We start from the raw sequence: 20,501 nt of genomic DNA on the forward strand, positions 1-20,501 counted from the left end.
TTTACCTTCAAATACCTGCGGTTTAAATGAAATAGCTTCAAATGCAGGAGAAACAAACGAGTTAGCTTCAAATCCATGTGAAACACATGATTTAGCATCAAATCAATATGAAGTAGAAGGCTTAGCTTCAAATCAATGCGAAACAAATGATTTGGCTTCAAATACTTGTGATAAACATGATTAAGCTTCAACTGCATGCGAATCGAACGAGTTAGCTTCAAATCCAAGGGAAACACATGATTTAACTTCACATCAATAGGAAGTAGTAGGTTTAGCTTCAAATCAATGCGAAACAAATGATTTGGCTTCAAATACTTGTGATAAACATGATTAAGCTTCAACTGCATGCGAATCGAACGAGTTAGCTTCAAATCCAAGGGAAACACATGATTTAACTTCACATCAATAGGAAGTAGTTGGTTTAGCTTCAAATCAATGCGAAACAAATGATTTAGCTTCAAATACTTGTGATAAACATGATTTAGCTTCAAATACTTGTGATAAACATGATTAAGCTTCAACTGCATGCGAATCAAACGAGTTATATTGAAATCCGAGGGAAACACATGATTTAACTTCAAATCCCTGCGGTTTAAATGAAATAGATTCAAATGCAGACGAAAAAAACGAGTTAGCATCAAACCCGTGCGAAACACATGATTTAGCATCAAATCAATATGAAGTAGAAGGCTTAAGTCAAATCCATGCGAAACATGTGGTCTAGCTTCAAATACTTGTGATGAACACGATTTAGAGTCAACTGCATGCGAATCAAACGAGTTAGCTTCAAATCCCAGGGAAACACATGATTCAACTTCAAATCAATGCGAAGTAAAAGCCTTAGCTTCAAATCAATGCGAAGCAACTGGTTTATCTTCAAATACTTGTGATATCCATGATTTAACTTCGATTGCAGGCGAAACAAACGAGTTAGCTTGAAATCCATTCGAAACACATGATTTAGCTTCATATCAATGCGAAGTAGAAGACTTAGTTTCTAATCTATGCGACACAAATGAATTGGATTCAAATCACTGCGAAGTAGAAGGCTTAGCTTCAAATCCATGCGAAACGAATGATTTAGCGTCAAATACTTTCGAATATAAGGGATGCAGCTTCAAATGTATGCGAAACAAACGAGTTAGCTTCATATACTTGCGATATAAATGAAGTAGGTTCAAAAGCAGGAAAAACAAACGTGTTAGCTTCAAATCCAAGCAAAACACATGATTTAGATTCAAATCAATGCGATCTAGAAGGCTTAGCTTCAAATCCATGCAAACACGTGATTTAGCTTCCAATCAATGCGAAGTAGAAGGCTTAGCTTCAAAACAATGCGAAACAAATGTTTTGGGTTCAGATACTTGTGATCGAAATGATTTAGCTTCAAATGCATGCGAATCAAACGAGTTAGCTTCAAATTCAAGAGAAACACATGATTTAACTTCAAATCAATGCGAAGTAGAAGGATTAGCTTCAAATCCATGCGAAACATGTGGTTTAGCTTCAAATACTTCTGATAAACACGATTTAGAGAAAGTTGCATGCGAATGGAACGAGTTAGCTTCAAATCCCAGGGAAACACATGATTTAACTTCAAATCAATGCGAAGTAGGAGGCTTAGCTTCAAATCGGTGCGAAACAAATGGTTTGGATTCAGATACTTGTGATAAACATGGTTTAGCTTCAACTGCATGCGATTCAAACGAGATAGCTTCAAATCCAAGAGAAATACTTGATATTAACTTCAAATCAATGCGAAGTAGAAGGCTTAGCTTCAAATCCATGCGAAACAAATGAATTACCTTCAAATGCCTGCGGTTTAAATGAAATAGCTTCAAATGCAGGCGAAACAAACGAGTTAGCTCCAAATCCATGCGAAGCACATGATTTAAATTCAAATCTATGCAAAGCAGTAGGCTTAGCTTCAAATCAATGCGAAACAAATGTTTTGGGTTCAGATACTTGTAATAAACATGATTTAGCATCAACTGCATGCGATTCTAACGAGTTAGCTTCAAATCCAAGAGAAACACATGATATTAACTTCAAATCAATGCGAAGTGGAAGGCTTAGCTACAAATCCATGCGAAACAAATGATTTACCTTCAAATACCTGCGGTTTAAATGAAATAGCTTCAAAGGCGGGAGAAACAAACGAGTTAGTTTCAAATCCATGCGATACACATGATTTAGCTTCAAATCAATACGAAGTAGTAGGCTTAGCTTCAAATCAATGCGAATCAAATGATTTAGCTTCAAATACTTGTGATAAACATGATTTAGCTTCAACTGCATGCGAATCGAACGAGTTAGCTTCAAATCCAAGGGAAACACATTATTTAACTTCAAATCAATACGAAGTAGTAGGCTTAGCGTCAAATCAATGCGAAACAAATGGTTTGGATTCAGATACTTGTGATCGAAATGATTTAGCTTCAACTGCATGCGAATCAAACGAGTTAGCTTCAAATTCAACAGAAACACATGATTTAACTTCAAATCAATGCGAAGTAGAAGGATTAGCTTCAAATCCATGCGAAACATGTGGTTCAGCATCAAATACTTGTGATGAACACGATTTAGAGTCAACTGCATGCGAATCAAACGAATTAGCTTCAAGTCCAGGGGAAACACATGATTTAACTTCAAATCAATGCGAAGTAGTAGACTTAGCTTCAAAACAATGCGAAACAAATGATTTAGCTTCAAATACTTGTGATAAACACGATTAAGCTTCAACTGCATGCGAATCAAACGAGTTATATTGAAATCGGGGGGAAACACATGATTTACCTTCAAATAACTGCGGTTTAAATGAAATAGCTTCAAATGCAGGCGAAAAAAACGAGTTAGCATCAAAACCATGCGAAACACATGATTCAGCATCAAATCAATATGAAGTAGAAGGCTTAACTTCGAATCCATGCGAAACATGTCGATTAGCTTCAAATACTTGTGACAAACGGGATTTAGAGTCAACTGCATGCGAATGGAACGAGTTAGCTTCAAATCCCAGGGAAACACATGATTTAACTTCAAATCAATGCGAAGTAGGAGGCTTAGCTTCAAATCCATGTGAAACAAATGATTTACCTTCAAATATCTGCGGTTTAAATGAAATAGCTTCAAATGCAGGCGAAACAAACGAGTTAGTTTCAAATCCATGCGAAGCACATGAGTTAGCTTCAACTCAATGCGAAGTAGAAGGCTTAGCTTCAAATCCATGTGAAACAAATGGTTTAGCTTCAAATACTTCTGATAAACACGCTTTAGAGTCAATTGCATGCGAATGTAACGAGTTAGCTTCAAATCCCAGGGAAACACATGATTTAACTTCAAATCAATGCGAAGTAGGAGGCTTAGCTTCAAATCAATGCGAAACAAATGTTTTGGGTTCAGATACTTGTGAACAAAATGATTTAGCTTCAACTGCATGCGAATCAAACGAGTTAGCTTCAAATTCAAGAGAAACACATGATTTAACTTCAAATCAATGCGAAGTAGAAGTCTTAGCATCAAATTCATGCGAAACAAATGATTTACCTTCAAATACTTGTGATAAACATGATTTAGCTTCAACTGCGTGCGAATCAAACGACTTAGCTTCAAATCCAATGGAAACACATGATTTAACTTCAACTCAATGCGAAGTAGAAGGCTTAGCTTCAAATCAATGCGAAACAAATGTTTTGGGTTCAGATACTTGTAATAAACATGATTTAGCTTCAACTGCATGCGATTCAAACGAGTTAGCTTCAAATCCGAGAGAAACACATGATATTAACTTCAAATCAATGCGAAGTAGTAGGCTTAGCTTCAAATCCATGTGAAATAAATGGTTTAGCTTCAAATACTTCTGATAAACACGATTTAGAGTCAATTGCATGCGAATGGAACGAGTTAGCTTCAAATCCCAGGGATACACATGATTTAACTTCAAATCAATGCGAAGTAGGAGGCTTAGCTTCAAATCAATGCGAAACAAATGTTTTGGGTTCAGATACTTGTGAACAAAATGATTTAGCTTCAACTGCATGCGAATCAAACGAGTTAGCTTCAAATTCAAGAGAAACACATGATTTAACTTCAAATCAATGCGAAGTAGAAGTCTTAGCATCATATTCATGCGAAACAAAAGATTCACCTTCAAATACCTGTGATAAACATGATTTAGCTTCAACTGCGTGCGAATCAAACGACTTAGCTTCAAATCCAAGGGAAACACATGATTTAACTTCTACTCAATGCGAAGTAGTAGGCTTAGCTTCAAAACAATGCGAAACAAATGTTTTGGGTTCAGATACTTGTAATAAACATGATTTAGCTACAACTGCATGCGATTCAAACGAGTTAGCTTCAAATCCAAGAGAAACACATGATATTAACTTCAAATCAATGCGAAGTGGAAGGCGTGGCTTCAAATCCATGTGAAACAAATGATTTACCTTCAAATATCTGCGGTTTAAATGAAATAGCTTCAAATGCAGGCGAAACAAACGAGTTAGCTTCAAATCCATGCGAAGCACATGAGTTAGCTTCAAATCAATGCGAGGTAGAAGGCTTAGCTTCAAATCCATGTGAAACAAATGGTTTAACTTCAAATACTTCTGATAAACACGATTTAGAGTCAATTGCATGCGAATGGAATAAGTTAGCTTCAAATCCCAGGGAAACACATGATTTAACTTCAAATCAATGCGAAGTAGGAGGCTTAGCTTCAAATCAATGCGAAACAAATGGTTTGGATTCAGATACTTGTGATCAAAATGATTTAGCTTCAACTGCATGCGAATCAAACGACTTAGCTTCAAATTCAAGAGAAACACATGAATTAACTTCAAATCAATGCGAAGTAGTAGGCTTAGCTTCAAATCCATGTGAAACAAATGATTTACCTTCAAATATCTGCGGTTTAAATGAACTAGCTTAAAATGCAGGCGAAACAAACGAGTTAGCTTCAAATCCATGCGAAGCACATGAGTTAGCTTCAAATCAATGCGAAGTAGAAGGCTTAGCTTCAAATCCATGTGAAATAAATGGTTTAGCTTCAAATACTTCTGATAAACACGATTTAGAGTCAATTGCATGCGAATGGAACGAGTTAGCTTCAAATCCCAGGGAAACACATGATTTAACTTCAAATCAATGCGAAGTAGGAGGCTTAGCTTCAAATCAATGCGAAACAAATGTTTTGGGTTCAGATACTTGTGAACAAATTGATTTAGCTTCAACTGCATGCGAATCAAACGACTTAGCTTCAAATTCAAGAGAAACACATGAATTAACTTCAAATCAATGCGAAGTAGTAGGCTTAGCTTCAAATCCATGTGAAACAAATGGTTTAGCTTCAAATACTTCTGATAATCACGATTTAGAGTCAATTGCATGCGAATGGAACGAGTTAGCTTCAAATCCCAGGGAAACAGATGATTTAACTTCAAATCAATGCGAAGTAGGAGGCTTAGCTTCAAATCAATGCGAAACAAATGGTTTGGGTTCAGATACTTGTGAACAAAATGATTTAGCTTCAACTGCAAGCGAAGCAAACGACTTAGCTTCAAATTCAAGAGAAACACATGAATTAACTTCAAATCAATGCGAAGTAGTAGGCTTAGCATCAAATTCATGCGAAACAAATGATTTACCTTCAAATACTTGTGATAAACATGATTTAGCTTCAACTGCGTGCGAATCAAACGACTTAGCTTCAAATCCAAGGGAAACACATGATTTAACTTCTACTCAATGCGAAGTAGTAGGCTTAGCTTCAAAACAATGCGAAACAAATGTTTTGGGTTCAGATACTTGTAATAAACATGATTTAGCTACAACTGCATGCGATTCAAACGAGTTAGCTTCAAATCCAAGAGAAACACATGATATTAACTTCAAATCAATGCGAAGTGGAAGGCGTGGCTTCAAATCCATGTGAAACAAATGATTTACCTTCAAATATCTGCGGTTTAAATGAAATAGCTTCAAATGCAGGCGAAACAAACGAGTTAGCTTCAAATCCATGCGAAGCACATGAGTTAGCTTCAAATCAATGCGAGGTAGAAGGCTTAGCTTCAAATCCATGTGAAATAAATGGTTTAGCTTCAAATACTTCTGATAAACACGATTTAGAGTCAATTGCATGCGAATGGAACGAGTTAGCTTCAAATCCCAGGGAAACACATGATTTAACTTCAAATCAATGCGAAGTAGGAGGCTTAGCTTCAAATCAATGCGAAACAAATGTTTTGGGTTCAGATACTTGTGAACAAATTGATTTAGCTTCAACTGCATGCGAATCAAACGACTTAGCTTCAAATTCAAGAGAAACACATGAATTAACTTCAAATCAATGCGAAGTAGTAGGCTTAGCTTCAAATCCATGTGAAACAAATGGTTTAGCTTCAAATACTTCTGATAATCACGATTTAGAGTCAATTGCATGCGAATGGAACGAGTTAGCTTCAAATCCCAGGGAAACAGATGATTTAACTTCAAATCAATGCGAAGTAGGAGGCTTAGCTTCAAATCAATGCGAAACAAATGGTTTGGGTTCAGATACTTGTGAACAAAATGATTTAGCTTCAACTGCAAGCGAAGCAAACGACTTAGCTTCAAATTCAAGAGAAACACATGAATTAACTTCAAATCAATGCGAAGTAGTAGGCTTAGCATCAAATTCATGCGAAACAAATGATTTACCTTCAAATACTTGTGATAAACATGATTTAGCTTCAACTGCGTGCGAATCAAACGACTTAGCTTCAAATCCAAGGGAAACACATGATTTAACTTCAAATCAATGCGAAGTAGTAGGCTTAGCTTCAAAACAATGCGAAACAAATGTTTTGGGTTCAGATACTTGTAATAAACATGATTTAGCTTCAACTGCATGCGATTCAAACGAGTTAGCTTCAAATCCAAGAGAAACACATGAATTAACTTCAAATCAATGCGAAGTAGTAGGCTTAGCTTCAAATCCATGTGAAACAAATGATTTACCTTCAAATATCTGCGGTTTAAATGAACTAGCTTCAAATGCAGGCGAAACAAACGAGTTAGCTTCAAATCCATGCGAAGCACATGAGTTAGCTTCAAATCAATGCGAAGTAGAAGGCTTAGCTTCAAATCCATGTGAAATAAATGGTTTAGCTTCAAATACTTCTGATAAACACGATTTAGAGTCAATTGCATGCGAATGGAACGAGTTAGCTTCAAATCCCAGGGAAACACATGATTTAACTTCAAATCAATGCGAAGTAGGAGGCTTAGCTTCAAATCAATGCGAAACAAATGTTTTGGGTTCAGATACTTGTGAACAAAATGATTTAGCTTCAACTGCAAGCGAATCAAACGACTTAGCTTCAAATTCAAGAGAAACACATGAATTAACTTCAAATCAATGCGAAGTAGTAGGCTTAGCTTCAAATCAATGCGAAACAAATGTTTTGGGTTCAGATACTTGTGATCAAAATGATTTAGCTTCAACTGCATGCGAATCAAACGAGTTAGCTTCAAATTCAAGAGAAAAACATGATTTAACTTCAAATCAATGCGAAGTAGAAGTCTTAGCATCAAATTCATGCGAAACAAATGATTTACCTTCAAATACTTGTGATAAACATGATTTAGCTTCAACTGCGTGCGAATCAAACGACTTAGCTTCAAATCCAAGGGAAACACATGATTTATCTTCAAATCAATGCGAAGTAGTAGGCTTAGCTTCAAAACAATGCGAAACAAATGTTTTGGGTTCAGATACTTGTAATAAACATGATTTAGCTTCAACTGCATGCGATTCAAACGAGTTAGCTTCAAATCCAAGAGAAACACATGATATTAACTTCAAATCAATGCGAAGTGGAAGGCTTAGCTTCAAATCCATGCGAAACAAATGATTTACCTTCAAATACTTGCGGTTTAAATGAAATAGCTTCAAATGCAGGCGAAACAAACGAGTTAGCTTCAAGACCATGCGAAACACATGATTCAGCTTCAAATCAATGCAAAGTAGTAGACTTAGCTTCAAATCAATGCGAAACAAATGGTTTAGCTTCAAATACTTGTGATAAACATGATTTAGTTTCAACTGCATACGAATCGAACGAGTTCGCTTCAAATTCAAGAGAAACACATGAATTAACTACAAATCAGTGCGAAGTAGTAGGCTCAGCTTCAAATCAATGCGAAACAAATGAATTACCTTCAAATACCTGCGGTTTAAATGAAATAGCTTCAAATGCAGGCGAAACAAACGAGTTAGCTTCACATCCATGCGAAGCACATGAGTTAGCTTCAAATCAATGCGAACATGAAGGCTTAGCTTCAAATCCATGTGAAACAAATGGTTTAGCTTCAAATACTTCTGATAAACACGATTTAGAGTCAATTGCATGCGAATGGAACGAGTTAGCTTCGAATCCCAGGGAAACACATGAATTAACTTCAAATCAATGCGAAGTAGTAGGCTTAGCTTCAAGTCCATGTGAAACAAATGATTTACCTTCAAATATCTGCGGTTTAAATGAAATAGCTTCAAATGCAGGCGAAACAAACGAGTTAGCTTCAAATCCATGCGAAGCACATGAGGTAGCTTCAAATCAATGCGAAGTAGAAGGCTTAGCTTCAAATCCATGTGAAACAAATGGTTTAGCTTCAAATACTTCTGATAAACACGATTTAGAGTCAATTGCATGCGAATGGAACGAGTTAGCTTCAAATCCCAGGGAAACACATGATTTAACTTCAAATCAATGCGAAGTAGGAGGCTTAGCTTCAAATCAATGCGAAACAAATGTTTTGGGTTCAGATACTTGTAATAAACATGATTTAGCTTCAACTGCATGCGATTCAAACGAGTTAGCTTCAAATCCAAGAGAAACACATGATATTAACTTCAAATCAATGCGAAGTGGAAGGCTTAGCTTCAAATCCATGCGAAACAAATGATTTACCTTCAAATATCTGCGGTTTAAATGAAATAGCTTCAAATGCAGGCGAAACAAACGAGTTAGCTTCAAATCCATGCGAAGCACATGAGTTAGCTTCAAATCAATGCGAAGTAGAAGGCTTAGCTTCAAATCCATGTGAAACAAATGGTATAGCTTCAAATACTTCTGATAAACACGATTTAGAGTCAATTGCATGCGAATGGAACGAGTTAGCTTCAAATCCCAGGGAAACACATGATTTAACTTCAAATCAATGCGAAGTAGGAGGCTTAGCTTCAAATCAATGCGAAACAAATGGTTTGGATTCAGATACTTGTGATCAAAATGATTTAGCTTCAACTGCATTCGAATCAAACGACTTAGCTTCAAATTCAAGAGAAACACATGAATTAACTTCAAATCAATGCGAAGTAGTAGGCTTAGGTTCAAATCAATGCGAAACAAATGTTTTGGGTTCAGATGCTTGTGATCAAAATGATTTAGCTTCAACTGCATGCGAATCAAACGAGTTAGCTTCAAATTCAAGAGAAAAACATGATTTAACTTCAAATCAATGCGAAGTAGAAGTCTTAGCATCAAATTCATGCGAAACAAATGATTTACCTTCAAATACTTGTGATAAACATGATTTAGCTTCAACTGCGTGCGAATCAAACGACTTAGCTTCAAATCCAAGGGAAACACATGATTTAACTTCAAATCAATGCGAAGTAGTAGGCTTAGCTTCAAAACAATGCGAAACAAATGTTTTGGGTTCAGATACTTGTAATAAACATGATTTAGCTTCAACTGCATGCGATTCAAACGAGTTAGCTTCAAATCCAAGAGTAACACATGATATTAACTTCAAATCAATGCGAAGTGGAAGGCTTAGCTTCAAATCCATGCGAAACTAATGATTTACCTTCAAATACTTGCGGTTTAAATGAAATAGCTTCAAATGCAGGCGAAACAAACGAGTTAGCTTCAAGACCATGCGAAGCACATGAGTTAGCTTCAAATCAATGCGAAGTAGAAGGCTTAGCTTCAAATCCATGTGAAACAAATGGTATAGCTTCAAATACTTCTGATAAACACGATTTAGAGTCAATTGCATGCGAATGGAACGCGTTAGCTTCAAATCCCAGGGAAACACATGATTTAACTTCAAATCAGTGCGAAGTAGTAGGCTCAGCTTCAATATCAATGCGAAACAAATGAATTACCTTCAAATACCTGCGGTTTAAATGAAATAGCTTCAAATGCAGGCGAAACAAACGAGTTAGCTTCACATCCATGCGAAGCACATGAGTTAGCTTCAAATCAATGCGAACATGAAGGCTTAGCTTCAAATCCATGTGAAACAAATGGTTTAGCTTCAAATACTTCTGATAAACACGATTTAGAGTCAATTGCATGCGAATGGAACGAGTTAGCTTCAAATCCCAGGGAAACACATGAATTAACTTCAAATCAATGCGAAGTAGTAGGCTTAGCTTCAAGTCCATGTGAAACAAATGATTTACCTTCAAATATCTGCGGTTTAAATGAAATAGCTTCAAATGCAGGCGAAACAAACGAGTTTGCTTCAAATCCATGCGAAGCACATGAGTTAGCTTCAAATCAATGCGAAGTAGTAGGCTTAGCTTCAAAACAATGCGAAACAAATGTTTTGGGTTCAGATACTTGTAATAAACATGATTTAGCTACAACTGCATGCGATTCAAACGAGTTAGCTTCAAATCCAAGAGCAACACATGATATTATCTTCAAATCAATGCGAAGTGGAAGGCGTGGCTTCAAATCCATGTGAAACAAATGATTTACCTTCAAATATCTGCGGTTTAAATGAAATAGCTTCAAATGCAGGCGAAACAAACGAGTTAGCTTCAAATCCATGCGAAGCACATGAGTTAGCTTCAAATCAATGCGAAGTAGAAGGCTTAGCTTCAAATCCATGTGAAACAAATGGTATAGCTTCAAATACGTCTGATAAACACGATTTAGAGTCAATTGCATGCGAATGGAACGAGTTAGCTTCAAATCGCAGGGAAACACATGATTTAACTTCAAATCAATGCGAAGTAGTAGGCTTAGCTTCAAATCAATGCGAAACAAATGTTTTGGGTTCAGATACTTGTGAACAAAATGATTTAGCTTCAACTGCATACGAATCAAACGAGTTAGCTTCAAATTCAAGAGAAACACATGATTTAACTTCAAATCAATGCGAAGTAGAAGTCTTAGCATCAAATTCATGCGAAACAAATGATTTAGCTTCAAATACTTGTGATAAACATGATTTAGAGTCAACTGCATGCGAATCAAACGACTTAGCTTCAAATCCAAGGGAAACACATGATTTAACTTCAAATCAATGCGAAGTAGTAGGCTTAGCTTCAAATCAATGCGACACAAATGTTTTGGGTTCAGATACTTGTAATAAATATGATTTAGCTCCAACTGCATGCGATTCAAACGAGTTAGCTTCAAATCCAAGAGTAACACATGATAATAACTCCAAATCAATGCGGAGTGGAAGGCTTAGCTTCAAATCCATGCGAAACAAATGATTTACCTTCAAATATCTCCGGTTTAAATGAAATAGCTTCAAATGCAGGCGAAACAAACGAGTTAGCTTCAAATCCATGCGAAGCACAAGAGTTAGCTTCAAATCCATGCGAAGTAGAAGGCTTAGCTTCAAATCCATGTGAAGCAAATGGTTTAGCTTCAGATACTTCTGATAAACACGATTTAGAGTCAATTGCATGCGAATGGAACGAGTTATCTTCAAATCCCAGGGAAACACATGATTTAACTTCAAATCAATGCGAAGTAGGAGGCTTAGCTTCAAATCAATGCGAAACAAATGGTTTGGATTCAGATACTTGTGATCAAAATGATTTAGCTTCAACTGCATGCGAATCAAACGACTTAGCTTCAAATTCAAGAGAAACACATCATTTAACTTCAAATCAATGCGAAGTAGAAGTCTTAGCATCAAATTCATGCGAAACAAATGATTTAGCTTCAAATACTTGTGATAAACATGATTTAGAGTCAACTGCATGCGAATCAAACGACTTAGCTTCAAATCCAAGGGAAACACATGATTTAACTTCAAATCAATGCGAAGTAGTAGGCTTAGCTTCAAATCAATGCGAAACAAATGTTTTCGGTTCAGATACTTGTAATAAATATGATTTAGCTCCAACTGCATGCGATTCAAACGAGTTAGCTTCAAATCCAAGAGTAACACATGATAATAACTTCAAATCAATGCGGAGTGGAAGGCTTAGCTTCAAATCCATGCGAAACAAATGATTTACCTTCAAATATCTCCGGTTTAAATGAAATAGCTTCAAATGCAGGCGAAACAAACGAGTTAGCTTCAAATCCATGCGAAGCACAAGAGTTAGCTTCAAATCAATGCGAAGTAGAAGGCTTAGCTTCAAATCCATGTGAAGCAAATGGTTTAGCTTCAGATACTTCTGATAAACACGATTTAGAGTCAATTGCATGCGAATGGAACGAGTTAGCTTCAAATCCCAGGGAAACACATGATTTAACTTCAAATCAATGCGAAGTAGGAGGCTTAGCTTCAAATCAATGCGAAACAAATGGTTTGGATTCAGATACTTGTGATCAAAATGATTTAGCTTCAACTGCATGCGAATCAAACCACTTAGCTTCAAATTCAAGAGAAACACATGAATTAACTTCAAATCAATGTGAAGTAGTAGGCTTAGCTTCAAATCAATGCTAAACAAATGAATTACCTTCAAATACCTGCGGTTTAAATGAAATAGCTTCAAATGCAGGCGAAACAAACGAGTTAGCTTCACATCCATGCGAAGCACATGAGTTAGCTTCAAATCAATGCGAACAAGAAGGCTTAGCTTCAAATCCATGTGAAACAAATGGTTTAGCTTCAAATACTTCTGATAAACACGATTTAGAGTCAATTGCATGCGAATGGAACGAGTTAGCTTCAAATCCCAGGGAAACACATGATTTAACTTCAAATCAATGCGAAGTAGTAGGCTTAGCTTCAAATCAATGCGAAACAAATGTTTTGGGTTCAGATACTTGTGAACAAAATGATTTAGCTTCAACTGCATGCGAATCAAACGAGTTAGCTTCAAATTCAAGAGAAACACATGATTTAATTTCAAATCAATGCGAAGTAGAAGTCTTAGCATCAAATTCATGCGAAACAAATGATTTAGCTTCAAATACTTGTGATAAACATGATTTAGAGTCAACTGCATGCGAATCAAACGACTTAACTTCAAATCCAAGGGAAACACATGATTTAACTTCAAATCAATGCGAAGTAGTAGGCTTAGCTTCAAATCAATGCGAAACAAATGTTTTCGGTTCAGATACTTGTAATAAATATGATTTAGCTCCAACTGCATGCGATTCAAACGAGTTAGCTTCAAATCCAAGAGTAACACATGATAATAACTTCAAATCAATGCGGAGTGGAAGGCTTAGCTTCAAATCCATGCGAAACAAATGATTTACCTTCAAATATCTCCGGTTTAAATGAAATAGCTTCAAATGCAGGCGAAACAAACGAGTTAGCTTCAAATCCATGCGAAGCACAAGAGTTAGCTTCAAATCAATGCGAAGTAGAAGGCTTAGCTTCAAATCCATGTGAAGCAAATGGTTTAGCTTCAGATACTTCTGATAAACACGATTTAGAGTCAATTGCATGCGAATGGAACGAGTTAGCTTCAAATCCCAGGGAAACACATGATTTAACTTCAAATCAATGCGAAGTAGGAGGCTTCGCTTCAAATCAATGCGAAACAAATGGTTTGGATTCAGATACTTGTGATCAAAATGATTTAGCTTCAACTGCATGCGAATCAAACCACTTAGCTTCAAATTCAAGAGAAACACATGAATTAACTTCAAATCAATGTGAAGTAGTAGGCTTAGCTTCAAATCAATGCTAAACAAATGAATTACCTTCAAATACCTGCGGTTTAAATGAAATAGCTTCAAATGCAGGCGAAACAAACGAGTTAGCTTCACATCCATGCGAAGCACATGAGTTAGCTTCAAATCAATGCGAACAAGAAGGCTTAGCTTCAAATCCATGTGAAACAAATGGTTTAGCTTCAAATACTTCTGATAAACACGATTTAGAGTCAATTGCATGCGAATGGAACGAGTTAGCTTCAAATCCCAGGGAAACACATGATTTAACTTCAAATCAATGCGAAGTAGTAGGCTTAGCTTCAAATCAATGCGAAACAAATGTTTTGGGTTCAGATACTTGTGAACAAAATGATTTAGCTTCAACTGCATGCGAATCAAACGAGTTAGCTTCAAATTCAAGAGAAACACATGATTTAATTTCAAATCAATGCGAAGTAGAAGTCTTAGCATCAAATTCATGCGAAACAAATGATTTAGCTTCAAATACTTGTGATAAACATGATTTAGAGTCAACTGCATGCGAATCAAACGACTTAACTTCAAATCCAAGGGAAACACATGATTTAACTTCAAATCAATGCGAAGTAGTAGGCTTAGCTTCAAATCAATGCGAAACAAATGTTTTGGGTTCAGATACTTGTAATAAATATGATTTAGCTTCAACTGCATGCGATTCAAACGAGTTAGCTTCAAATCCAAGAGAAACACATGATAATAACTTCAAATCAATGCGAAGTGGAAGGCTTAGCTTCAAATCCATGCGAAACAAATGATTTACCTTCAAATATCTCCGGTTTAAATGAAATAGCTTCAAATGCAGGCGAAACAAACGAGTTAGCTTCAAATGCATGCGAAGCACAAGAGTTAGCTTCAAATCAATGCGAAGTAGAAGGCTTAGCTTCAAATCCATGTGAAGCAAATGGTTTAGCTTCAGTTACTTCTGATAAACACGATTTAGAGTCAATTGCATGCGAATGGAACGAGTTAGCTTCAAATCCCAGGGAAACACATGATTTAACTTCAAATCAATGCGAAGTAGGAGGCTTAGCTTCAAATCAATGCGAAACAAATGGTTTGGATTCAGATACTTGTGATCAAAATGATTTAGCTTCAACTGCATGCGAATCAAACGACTTAGCTTCAAATTCAAGAGAAACACATGAATTAACTTCAAATCAATGCGAAGTAGTAGGCTTAGCTTCAAATCAATGCGAAACAAATGGTTTAGCATGAAATACTTGTGATAAACATGATTTAGTTTCAACTGCATACGAATCGAACGAGTTCGCTCCAAATTCAAGAGAATCACATGAATTAACATCAAATCAATGCGAAGTAGTAGGCTTAGCTTGAAATCAATGCGAAACAAATGAATTACCTTCAAATACCTGCGGTTTAAATGAAATAGCTTCAAATGCAGGCGAAACAAACGAGTTAGCTTCACATCCGTGCGAAGCACATGAGTTAGCTTCAAATCAATTGGAAGTAGGAGGCTTAGCTTCAAATCCATGTGAAACAAATGGTTTAGCTTCAAATACTTCTGATAAACACGATTTAGAGTGAATTGCATGCGAATGGAATAAGTTAGCTTCAAATCCCAGGGAAACACATGATTTAACTTCAAATCAATACGAAGTAGGAGGCTTAGCTTCAAATCAATGCGAAACAAATGGTTTGGAATCAGATACTTGTGATCAAAATGATTTAGCTTCAACTGCATGCGAATCAAACGACTTAGCTTCAAATTCAAGAGAAACACATGAATTAACTTCAAATCAATGCGAAGTAGTAGGCTTAGCTTCAAATCAATGCGAAACAAATGAATTACCTTCAAATACCTGCGGTTTAAATGAAATAGCTTCAAATGCAGGCGAAACAAACGAGTTAGCTTCACATCCATGCGAAGCACATGAGTTAGCTTCAAATCAATGCGAACAAGAAGGATTAGCTTCAAATCCAAGTGAAACAAATGGTTTAGCTTCAAATACTTCTGATAAACACGATTTAGAGTCAATTGCATGCGAATGGAACGAGTTAGCTTCAAATCGCAGGGAAACACATGATTTAACTTCAAATCAATGCGAAGTAGTAGGCTTAGCTTCAAATCAATGCGAAACAAATGTTTTGGGTTCAGATACTTGTGAACAAAATGATTTAGCTTCAACTGCATACGAATCAAACGAGTTAGCTTCAAATTCAAGAGAAACACATGATTTAACTTCAAATCAATGCGAAGTAGAAGTCTTAGCATCAAATTCATGCGAAACAAATGATTTAGCTTCAAATACTTGTGATAAACATGATTTAGAGTCAACTGCATGCGAATCAAACGACTTAGCTTCAAATCCAAGGGAAACACATGATTTAACTTCAAATCAATGCGAAGTAGTAGGCTTAGCTTCAAATCAATGCGAAACAAATGTTTTGGGTTCAGATACTTGTAATAAATATGATTTAGCTCCAACTGCATGCGATTCAAACGAGTTAGCTTCAAATCCAAGAGTAACACATGATAATAACTCCAAATCAATGCGGAGTGGAAGGCTTAGCTTCAAATCCATGCGAAACAAATGATTTACCTTCAAATATCTCCGGTTTAAATGAAATAGCTTCAAATGCAGGCGAAACAAACGAGTTAGCTTCAAATCCATGCGAAGCACAAGAGTTAGCTTCAAATCCATGCGAAGTAGAAGGCTTAGCTTGAAATCCATGTGAAGCAAATGGTTTAGCTTCAGATACTTCTGATAAACACGATTTAGAGTCAATTGCATGCGAATGGAACGAGTTATCTTCAAATCCCAGGGAAACACATGATTTAACTTCAAATCAATGCGAAGTAGGAGGCTTAGCTTCAAATCAATGCGAAACAAATGGTTTGGATTCAGATACTTGTGATCAAAATGATTTAGCTTCAACTGCATGCGAATCAAACGACTTAGCTTCAAATTCAAGAGAAACACATCATTTAACTTCAAATCAATGCGAAGTAGAAGTCTTAGCATCAAATTCATGCGAAACAAATGATTTAGCTTCAAATACTTGTGATAAACATGATTTAGAGTCAACTGCATGCGAATCAAACGACTTAGCTTCAAATCCAAGGGAAACACATGATTTAACTTCAAATCAATGCGAAGTAGTAGGCTTAGCTTCAAATCAATGCGAAACAAATGTTTTCGGTTCAGATACTTGTAATAAATATGATTTAGCTCCAACTGCATGCGATTCAAACGAGTTAGCTTCAAATCCAAGAGTAACACATGATAATAACTTCAAATCAATGCGGAGTGGAAGGCTTAGCTTCAAATCCATGCGAAACAAATGATTTACCTTCAAATATCTCCGGTTTAAATGAAATAGCTTCAAATGCAGGCGAAACAAACGAGTTAGCTTCAAATCCATGCGAAGCACAAGAGTTAGCTTCAAATCAATGCGAAGTAGAAGGCTTAGCTTCAAATCCATGTGAAGCAAATGGTTTAGCTTCAGATACTTCTGATAAACACGATTTAGAGTCAATTGCATGCGAATGGAACGAGTTAGCTTCAAATCCCAGGGAAACACATGATTTAACTTCAAATCAATGCGAAGTAGGAGGCTTCGCTTCAAATCAATGCGAAACAAATGGTTTGGATTCAGATACTTGTGATCAAAATGATTTAGCTTCAACTGCATGCGAATCAAACCACTTAGCTTCAAATTCAAGAGAAACACATGAATTAACTTCAAATCAATGTGAAGTAGTAGGCTTAGCTTCAAATCAATGCTAAACAAATGAATTACCTTCAAATACCTGCGGTTTAAATGAAATAGCTTCAAATGCAGGCGAAACAAACGAGTTAGCTTCACATCCATGCGAAGCACATGAGTTAGCTTCAAATCAATGCGAACAAGAAGGCTTAGCTTCAAATCCATGTGAAACAAATGGTTTAGCTTCAAATACTTCTGATAAACACGATTTAGAGTCAATTGCATGCGAATGGAACGAGTTAGCTTCAAATCCCAGGGAAACACATGATTTAACTTCAAATCAATGCGAAGTAGTAGGCTTAGCTTCAAATCAATGCGAAACAAATGTTTTGGGTTCAGATACTTGTGAACAAAATGATTTAGCTTCAACTGCATGCGAATCAAACGAGTTAGCTTCAAATTCAAGAGAAACACATGATTTAATTTCAAATCAATGCGAAGTAGAAGTCTTAGCATCAAATTCATGCGAAACAAATGATTTAGCTTCAAATACTTGTGATAAACATGATTTAGAGTCAACTGCATGCGAATCAAACGACTTAACTTCAAATCCAAGGGAAACACATGATTTAACTTCAAATCAATGCGAAGTAGTAGGCTTAGCTTCAAATCAATGCGAAACAAATGTTTTGGGTTCAGATACTTGTAATAAATATGATTTAGCTTCAACTGCATGCGATTCAAACGAGTTAGCTTCAAATCCAAGAGAAACACATGATAATAACTTCAAATCAATGCGAAGTGGAAGGCTTAGCTTCAAATCCATGCGAAACAAATGATTTACCTTCAAATATCTCCGGTTTAAATGAAATAGCTTCAAATGCAGGCGAAACAAACGAGTTAGCTTCAAATGCATGCGAAGCACAAGAGTTAGCTTCAAATCAATGCGAAGTAGAAGGCTTAGCTTCAAATCCATGTGAAGCAAATGGTTTAGCTTCAGTTACTTCTGATAAACACGATTTAGAGTCAATTGCATGCGAATGGAACGAGTTAGCTTCAAATCCCAGGGAAACACATGATTTAACTTCAAATCAATGCGAAGTAGGAGGCTTAGCTTCAAATCAATGCGAAACAAATGGTTTGGATTCAGATACTTGTGATCAAAATGATTTAGCTTCAACTGCATACGAATCGAACGAGTTCGCTCCAAATTCAAGAGAATCACATGAATTAACATCAAATCAATGCGAAGTAGTAGGCTTAGCTTGAAATCAATGCGAAACAAATGAATTACCTTCAAATACCTGCGGTTTAAATGAAATAGCTTCAAATGCAGGCGAAACAAACGAGTTAGCTTCACATCCGTGCGAAGCACATGAGTTAGCTTCAAATCAATTGGAAGTAGGAGGCTTAGCTTCAAATCCATGTGAAACAAATGGTTTAGCTTCAAATACTTCTGATAAACACGATTTAGAGTGAATTGCATGCGAATGGAATAAGTTAGCTTCAAATCCCAGGGAAACACATGATTTAACTTCAAATCAATACGAAGTAGGAGGCTTAGCTTCAAATCAATGCGAAACAAATGGTTTGGAATCAGATACTTGTGATCAAAATGATTTAGCTTCAACTGCATGCGAATCAAACGACTTAGCTTCAAATTCAAGAGAAACACATGAATTAACTTCAAATCAATGCGAAGTAGTAGGCTTAGCTTCAAATCAATGCGAAACAAATGAATTACCTTCAAATACCTGCGGTTTAAATGAAATAGCTTCAAATGCAGGCGAAACAAACGAGTTAGCTTCACATCCATGCGAAGCACATGAGTTAGCTTCAAATCAATGCGAACAAGAAGGATTAGCTTCAAATCCAAGTGAAACAAATGGTTTAGCTTCAAATACTTCTGATAAACACGATTTAGAGTCAATTGCATGCGAATGGAACGAGTTAGCTTCAAATCGCAGGGAAACACATGATTTAACTTCAAATCAATGCGAAGTAGTAGGCTTAGCTTCAAATCAATGCGAAACAAATGTTTTGGGTTCAGATACTTGTGAACAAAATGATTTAGCTTCAACTGCATACGAATCAAACGAGTTAGCTTCAAATTCAAGAGAAACACATGATTTAACTTCAAATCAATGCGAAGTAGAAGTCTTAGCATCAAATTCATGCGAAACAAATGATTTAGCTTCAAATACTTGTGATAAACATGATTTAGAGTCAACTGCATGCGAATCAAACGACTTAGCTTCAAATCCAAGGGAAACACATGATTTAACTTCAAATCAATGCGAAGTAGTAGGCTTAGCTTCAAATCAATGCGAAACAAATGTTTTGGGTTCAGATACTTGTAATAAATATGATTTAGCTCCAACTGCATGCGATTCAAACGAGTTAGCTTCAAATCCAAGAGTAACACATGATAATAACTCCAAATCAATGCGGAGTGGAAGGCTTAGCTTCAAATCCATGCGAAACAAATGATTTACCTTCAAATATCTCCGGTTTAAATGAAATAGCTTCAAATGCAGGCGAAACAAACGAGTTAGCTTCAAATCCATGCGAAGCACAAGAGTTAGCTTCAAATCCATGCGAAGTAGAAGGCTTAGCTTCAAATCCATGTGAAGCAAATGGTTTAGCTTCAGATACTTCTGATAAACACGATTTAGAGTCAATTGCATGCGAATGGAACGAGTTATCTTCAAATCCCAGGGAAACACATGATTTAACTTCAAATCAATGCGAAGTAGGAGGCTTAGCTTCAAATCAATGCGAAACAAATGGTTTGGATTCAGATACTTGTGATCAAAATGATTTAGCTTCAACTGCATGCGAATCAAACGACTTAGCTTCAAATTCAAGAGAAAAACATGATTTAACTTCAAATCAATGCGAAGTAGAAGTCTTAGCATCAAATTCATGCGAAAC

The sequence above is a fragment of the Megalopta genalis genome, unplaced genomic scaffold (genome assembly GCF_051020955.1).
Source record: "Megalopta genalis isolate 19385.01 unplaced genomic scaffold, iyMegGena1_principal scaffold0499, whole genome shotgun sequence".
In the NCBI taxonomy this organism is placed as follows: domain Eukaryota; kingdom Metazoa; phylum Arthropoda; class Insecta; order Hymenoptera; family Halictidae; genus Megalopta; species Megalopta genalis.